Genomic DNA, 8,853 nt, shown 5'->3' on the forward strand with positions numbered 1-8,853 from the left:
ATATATATATGTGTCTATATCTATTCTTTCATTTCTTTATTAAAACTGTCATAGGGCTCCATTATATGTCCATTTTGCAAGCCTGCGAGAAAATCTCACCATACGGATGCCATACGGATTACATACGGATGCTCACATACGCAAAATACGCGACCACACCTTGATTACGGATGACATACGGAGCACTATTTAGGGGTCTGTCATCCGTATTACGCATGTAAAATACTGACCGTATTTTGCACAGGTTAGTGTGACTCCAGCCTAAAGAAAAAAATCAAACCTACACATATTTGGTATCGCTGTGTTCAGAATCACCCGATCTATCAATTAAAAAAAAGAATTAACCTTAACGGCATAGCGAGAAAAAAAATCAAAATGCCAGAATTAAGTTTTTTTGGTTGCCGCGACATTGCATTAAAAAGAATGTATCTGCAAAAAAAGTGGTATCGTTAAAAACGTCAGCTCGGCGTGCAAAAAATAAGCCCTCATGCAACCCGAGATCACGAAAAATGGAGACGCTACGGGTCTCGGAAAATGGCGCAATTTTTTTTTTTAAATTTTGGAATTTTTGTTCACCACTTAGATAAAAAAGAACCTAGACATGTTTAAAGTGCAATAACGGGCGATCAAAAGAACGTATCTGCAAAAAAGTGGTATCATTAAAAACGTCAGCTCGGCGTGCAAAAAAATAAGCCCTCATGCAACCCAAGATCACGAAAAATGGAGACACTACGGGTCTCGGAAAATGGCGCAAATTTTTTTTTTTTTTTTAGCAAATTTTGGAATTTTTTTTTCATCACTTAGATAAAAGAGAACCTAGACATGTCTAGTGTCTATGAACTCGTAATGACCTGGAGAATCATAATGGCTGGTCAGTTTTAACATTTAGTGAACCTAGCAAAAAAGCCAAAACAAAAAACAAGTGTGGGATTGCACTTTTTTTGCAATTTCACCACACTTGGAATTTTTTTTCCTGTTTTCGAGTACACTACATGGTAAAATCAATGGTGTCGTCCAAAAGTACAACTCGTCCTGCAAAAAATAACCCCTCACATGGCCATATTGACGGAAAAATAAAAAAGTTATGGCTCTGGAATGAAGGGGAGCGAAAAACTAAAAAGCTCCGGGAGTTAAGGGGTTAAGAGTGTGTTTTGCTTTCTGATGGATCAACTGGAGTTTGTAAGTATATACAGGTGAAATTTATAGACTTGAGTCTAACTCACTGATAGGTGTTTTTACCAGTTGGAAAACCACATTTTAATAATAAATAAGTTCCACGCAACAGATAAATATACTTTTTTTTATCGAATATGGCATATACAAATACAGAACTACATCATGATCCTGTCCAGATGAAGAAGTTATATACTTCAAAATGCATTGACAAATAAAGCACTAAATCGGGGTCCTTCATACTTTCTTCAATGGCAGCGCAAAATTAACCCATTTGTTTCTCCATTACTTATGCTTTCATCGCGTGGGTCTGCAGCAGCCTTAAGCGTCATCAGTAGTTGTGTGCGCACAACTCAACCAGGTAAGCACAATTGTGCAAACTTTTTCTAAAATTGTTGCCCAAATAAGACCCTATTTGCGATCTGTCTCTCGCTCTGAAGATGAGACAGTGCTAGCGTCATTGGTATATAGCTCATGTGCACATTGCGACACACAAATGCAAATTATAGACGTGGTTGGTCCATGAAATTCAATGTTTGTCCGACTAAAGCATACAACCAGGTGAGCTATTGCTTTTCAGTAGAACACGACCATATTCCAAGAGAAAAATAGAGCCAATTTTCATCTCACCAAAAAAAAAACAAAAAAAAACATGATTTGTCATCTGTATTGTTATCCGTATGGAATGTTTTATGAATCAGTTAATAAACAAGAATTCCAGTATGGTGGATCAGTGGTTAGCCTTGCAGCGCTGGGGTCCTGGGTTCAAATCCCACCAAGGACAACATCTGCAGGGAGTTTGTACATTCTCCACATGTTTGCGTGGATTTCTTCCGGGTTCTCTGGTTTCCTCCCACATTCCAAAGACAAATTGATAGGGAATGTAGATTATGAGCCCCATCGGGGACAGTGCATAATGTCTGTAAAGCACTATGGAATTAATGGTGCTATATAAATGAGTAAATTACATAAAATAAATTTCAGTAAAAATCGGATACACTACTGTATGGTATCCTACTTTTTTGTGCATCCATAGACTTGAATGGGCGAGTCTCATGCAAATTGTTGGGAATCTAGTTACAGGAAAGATATATATCTTTGTACCGTGTTAGGGATGCTAGTTAGTGCAATGGACATGCGAAATTGGCATTTTGGGTCAGAGCTGTCTGTGGAAAAAAAACTTGTATTAATGTATCCTTCATGGGAAAAATAAGTGATAGTGTACAAGGAGGTACACAACATAAGTTTACAGAAGCAGTTCTAAATAAAAGGACTGCACATTATAATTAGATCGCAGCCACACAATTTACAAACCTGAACGCAAGGCTATATGTTAACATTACGATGAAACTATGTCAAGCCCACTGACACGTCACGGCGAACCTCTTAGTGGGTCCCCAAACTTAAAATATTTGACGTGACGTGGTGGTGGGATTCATACCTTCTGAACATAATGTCTATCAAGAACACCATGCTCAGTTTTGTACATTATTGTACAAAGATTAATGTATACATTTTGGATGTGTGGTCCATGTCTTTTCTACAGTTACCGTCTGTTGTAAATTTACAGGAGCGCCATGCACGGTCACTTTATGCCTTGAAGCAGAATGCCCCATAAAAACGTAGTAGGGTCACCTCAGTTTGAGGAGCAGTAGACCATACTATACAGTGATGGAAAAAATTATTTGAGCCCTTGCTGATTTTGTAAGTTGCCCACTGACAAAGACATGAATAGTCTATAGTTTTAAGGGTAGGTTAATCTTAACATTAATATACTTAAAAAAAAAAAAAAAATGTAATTTTATACAGTCTATGAATATTTAAAGACTCTATAGAAACAGGGTCTGTTCCTTTTGATTGGCGGCAAGCAAATGTGGTACCAATATTCAAAAAGGGGTGTAAAAGGGAACCTGGAAACTATAGGCCGGTAAGCTTAACATCTGGTGTGGGTAAAATTTTTGAAGGGTTTCTAAGGGATACCATTATGGAATATCTCAATGTTACTAAATGTTTAACTCCATATCAACATGGATTTATGAAGGATCGCTTCTGTCAAACTAACCTGATCAGCTTCTATGAGGATGTAAGCTCTCAAATGGACCAAGGAGAATCATTGGATGTCATTTATCTCGACTTCTCTAAAGCATTTGACACTGTCCCACATAAAAGATTGGTAAGTAAGATGAGAAAGCTTGGGCTAGGGGAAAATGTGTTTTGATGGGTAGGTAGCTGGCTTAGTGATAGAAAGCAAAGAGTGGTTATTAATGGGGCATACTCAGATTGGGCCAGGGTTACTAGTGGGGTACCACAGGGTTCTGTATTGGGCCCCCTACTATTTAATATATTTATTAATGATCTAGTGGATGGCTTACACAGTAAAATATCAGTATGTGCAGATGATACAAAACTATGTAAGGTAGTTAACACAAAGGAGGACAGTTTGCAACTACAGACAGATTTGAGTAAATTGGAGAATTGGGCTGAAAAACGGCAAATGAGGTTTAACACAGATAAGTGTAAGGTTATGCACATGGGAAGGAGAAACAGATGCTATAATTACTTACTAAATGGGAAACTGCTGGGGAAATCAGACATGGAAAAAGACTTGGGCATCTTAGTCAATAAGAAGCTAAATTGGAGTGCCCAGTGTCAGGCAGCTGCCACCAAAGCAAATAGGGTCATGGGATGCATTAGAAGAGGTCTGGGGACACGAGATGAAAACATAATTCTCCCTCTGTACAAATCACTCGTGAGACCACACTTGGAGTATTGGACGCCAGTGCTCAAGAAAGACATTACTGAACTTGAAAGGGTTCAAAGGTGGGCTACTAAAATGATAAATGGAGTTGGTTCACTACAATACCCAGAAAGGTTATCAAAATTAGGTCTATTTGCTCTAGAAAAGAGAAGACTTAGGAGAGACTTAATATATATGTACAAGTATTTCAGAGGGCAATACAGAGATCTCTCCAATGAACGGTTTGTACCAAGGACTGTGACAAGAACAAGGGGGCATTCTCTTTGTTTGGAGGAAAGACAATTTCTGCACCAGCATAGAAGAGGGTTCTTCACGGTAAGAGCAGTGAGGCTCTGGAATTCTCTTCCTGAGGAAGTGGTGATGGCCAACTCACTGAATGAATTTAAGAAAGGAATGGATGCTTTTCTTGTGAGTAACAGTATAGAAGGTTACGAATAACATAATATTATAGGTAGATGGTTGACCCAGCTTAGGGGAAGGAATTTTTTTCCCTATGGAGAAAATTGGCTTCTACTCTGTGGGTTTTTTGCCTTCCCCAGGATCAACAATGCAGAACAGCTCCACTAAAACTAGGTTTAACTAGATGGACATAAGGTCTTCCTTCAGCCTTCAAAACTATGTTACGTGATTTTCATCTTTGATATAAACATGCCTCAATCACATGTCCTCAAAAAGCCCGCTCTTGACCCATCCTCTGTATATAGCTATCACCTTATATCACTTCTTCCCTATGCCACACAACTACTGGAACAACACGTCCATCTTGAACTGTCCTCTCACCTCTCTTCTTGCTCCCTCTTCGACCGCTTACAATCTTGGCTTCCGGCTGCACCACTCTACTGAAACTGTCCTAAGGTCACCAATGACTTATTAACCGCCAAGGCCAAGCAACACTACTCTGTCCTCCTCCTCCTGGACCGGTATTCTGCTTTTGACACAGTGGACCATTCCCTATTACTACAGCCCCTCTCATCTCTTGGCATCACAGACTTGGCCCTATCTTGGATCTCGTCATACCTAACAAACTGCATATTCAGCATTTCCCACTCACACACCACCTCCTCACCTCGCCCCCTATCCGTCAGAGTCCCGCAAGGTTCAGTCCTAGGCCCCTGCTCTTCTCCATTTACACCTTCGGCCTCGGACAGCTCATAGAATCTCACCGCTTTCAATATCACCTCTATGCTGATGACATACAGATCTATAGCTGTGGACCAGATATCACATCCCTACTAACCAGAATCCACAAAGTCTGTCTGCCATTTCAACCTTATTCTCTGCTAGATTTCGCAAACTTAATATGGGCAAAACAGAATTCATCATCTTTCCCCCTATCACTCAACCCCCCTAACAGACATCCATTAAATAAATGGCTGCTAACTCTCCCCAGTTCCACAAGCTTGCTGCCTTGGGGTAATCCTTGACACTCTCTTTTTCAAACTACATATCCAAGCTCTTTCCACTTCCTGCCGACTTCAACTCAAAAACATTTCACAGATCCGTACATTCCTCAACCAAGAATCTGCAAAAACCGTAGTCCATGACCTCATCAGCTCCTGTTTTGACTACTGCAACCTCCTGCTCCGTGGCCTCCCCTTTAACACTCGCGAACCCTTCCAATCTATTATAAACTCTGCTGCTTGACTAATGCACCTGTCCCCCCGCTATTCCCTGGCCTCTCCCCTCTGTTAATCCCTGCACTGGCTCACCATTACCCAAACTCCAGTTCAAAACCCTAACCAAGGCATACAAAGCCATCCACAACCTGAGTCCTCCATACATCTGTGATCTCGTCTCCCTGTACGTACCTACACGCAACCTCCGATCCTCACAAGATCTCCTTCGCTACTCCTCTCTAATCTCCTCTTCCCACAATCGCATACCAGATTTCTCCCGCACATCACACACCTACTCTGGAACTCTCTACCACAACATATCAGACTCTCGACTACCACCAAAACCTTCAAAAAAGATCCTGAAGACCTACCTCTTCTGTCAAGTCTACAACCTGCCGTAACCACCAATCGACCATGCCATTGGATGACCAGCTCTTCCCTCACCTACTGAATCCTCACTCATCCCTTGTAGGTTGTGAGCCCTCACGGGCATGATCCACTCTCCTCCTGTACCAGTCGTGTCTTGTATTAAGATTACTTTACTCGTTTTTATTATGTATACCCCTCCTCACATGTAAAGCGCCATTGAATAAATGGTGCTATAATAAATAAATGTTATATTCTTTCAATGTTGAAATTAACCTACCCTTAAAATTATAGACTGTTCGTGTCTTTGTCAGTGGGTAAACTTACAAAATCAGTAAGAGATCAAATATTTCCTTCTCTGTAATTTTCTAATGGAAAGCTGTAATGGAGGAATTTTATATAGGTAAAAGTGCATAATTTGCTCTTTAGAAGCCACCGACTGTGGTTCTAGTGCAGCCCATTTGTTGTACATCTGACATTCCTCAGCAGCATTTCTACAGCTATTTATGGGCCCTGCTCCAAAAAGCTTGAGCTAGATGACCAAATCCCATATTAAATTACTGTCAGGCAACCCAGCCCCTTCTGTATAACTGCAATGGGCTGCGACAAAAGTCCATTGACTGCAAAACGACACAGAACCACCAATCACAGGCACCCAGAACCGAAAACCTCCAAGCATTTTACCATCAGTGCGCTGCCCTCCCTTGTACGTGGTAAATGTAGAAGGCAGAAGTTTAACCAATTCATAGAAAGACAGCTTTACGGAGGAACGAGGATACACTAGAGGACAAGACAGGAGACCGCATCCACACAAGTTTATGTTATGTTTCAGTTAGTGGATCCCTTAGAATACAAGGTGCCCGAGTGTCTATGTGCATTTTTGCTCTAAAACCCGCTAGCAATTTCTTGAAAATAAAAATACATATCTTGAAACAGACAGTAAAAATGCCACCCCCAAAGAAAAAATTCTTAAAAATATAAAACACTTGAAGTCAAATACATCAAAAACTCATTCAAGAAGCAAAAAAAAAAAAAAAAATTCCTAAAGTGTCTTCCTCAGTAGGTTTGCCTGCCTGAAAAAGAGCTTGTGCGCAGATACAAAATGGATGCAGATTTAGGATATTTCAAATTCAACAGGGCAAAATTCTGTTTCCTTTTTTCTATTACGTAGATAGGATATTAAAATCCCATTCCTGTATTGTGGAATGAAGGCAGGGGAAATCCTTCCTGGGATGGTATTGTGGGATGGAGGCAGTATGTACAGTTTGGGTAAGCACATGTACTCATTGTACATACTGTATGAATCATATTCCAGTAATTACATAGATGTCTGCCGAGATGCGACAGTGGACACATTTTTCTAGGTGTGCTAAGAATTCTGGAGAATAAGGCTATGTGCACACACTGCGGATTGGTCTGCGGATTCTTATCTGCGGAACCACAGGTAAAATGACCTGAGGTTTTACCTGCCGATTGGCTTGCGGTTTGGCACCTGGACAATGGAATAGGTGGCAAACCGCAGCAGAATCCGTAGAAACAATTGACATGTCAATTCTTTCTGTGGATTCAAAACCGCAGCTTTTCCGCAGTTAAAAATCTGCAGCATGGGCACAGCGGAATGTAAATCCCATAGGATAACATGTTATTGTACACTGTCTGCAGAACTGCTGCAGTCAAAACCGCAGCGTGTGCACATAGCCTGAGAGTAAAGATGGATCAAGAACCTGACAATGGGCAGGAACCTAAAATACTCATTTCCATAAACGAGGACTCGAGGCTAACAACCTTATTCACCTTTTGCAGATTTTTTTTTTTTTAATTAAGTCATTATTTTTTGTCTTGTGCCATTCGTTGCCTTTTTTTCTTTAAGCACCAAATTCTTCAAAAAGGCGCACAGCGTTAATGAACTTTTACACAAAAATGATCCTTTCGTATGTTAACTTTTTTTTAAGAAGCGCACGTTTCCAGAAACGTATAAAACCTTTGCGTTAAAATTTGCACATGTACATAAAATCACTTTTAGGGGTTGAGGGTTAAGGTGAATTAAGTACATTTACGCAAAACTAACGCCTTTTTTGTTTTTTTTTTTAAACGTTGCAATTCAGGAATCAGCTGTAAACATGGAAACTCTAAGGCTGTGTGCACACACTGCGGATTTTTCCGCACGGATTTTATAAAAACCTCTACAAGGTTTATAAAAACCTCTACAATGGAGAAGTTGTGAATCCCCTGCGGATTCTCCACAAAGAAGTGACATGCTGCGGTTTTTGTTTTTCATAGGTTATAGTAGTACTGTACACCGCAGCAGAATCCGCAGCGTGTGCACATAGCCTAAAAATTCCCACAGTGAATGTAAAAAAAATAAATAAAAACGGGTAAACATGAAATGGGCTTAAAAAAAAAATCAGTTTAAGGCTGTGTACCCACATATGCAGGAAAAACGTTTTTATGCGTTTTTTGCACATTTTTTACAGGAGCATCCTTCTGCTCTTATACTGTAGTTAGAAACGCAGATTTTTCCGCAAAAGTAATGAACATGCTGCATTTTTTACCGCAATGCGTTTTTTTCGTGGAAAAAAAAAACATGTGCACAAAAAATGCGGAATTCATTAAAAAGAATGGGATGGTTCTTGTATGCGTTTTTGCTGGGAAAACGCTTAAAAATCGTGAAAAAACGTTTACGTGGGTACACAGCCTAAAGGAATAAGGCACAAATAAAAAATAGGGGGGAAAAAACCAAACCCAAAATAGAAAAAATACAGATACAATAATGTATAAGACTCAAGTCTTTAAAAGTGAACCTGTCATGTAAAAATGCTTTTAGCCTGCAGATAGCGTTAATAGCGTTCTGACACCCTGCGCCTGCCGCACTTAGACCCCAGCTACAGGGAGGAAATTCTCTCTCCCCCGCAGCATTGCTCTTCCAGTCATAGGGGTGAC

This window comes from Dendrobates tinctorius, unplaced genomic scaffold (assembly GCF_039654945.1).
Source record: "Dendrobates tinctorius isolate UK_male_01 unplaced genomic scaffold, ASM3965494v1 ptg000199l, whole genome shotgun sequence".
NCBI lineage: Eukaryota > Metazoa > Chordata > Amphibia > Anura > Dendrobatidae > Dendrobates > Dendrobates tinctorius.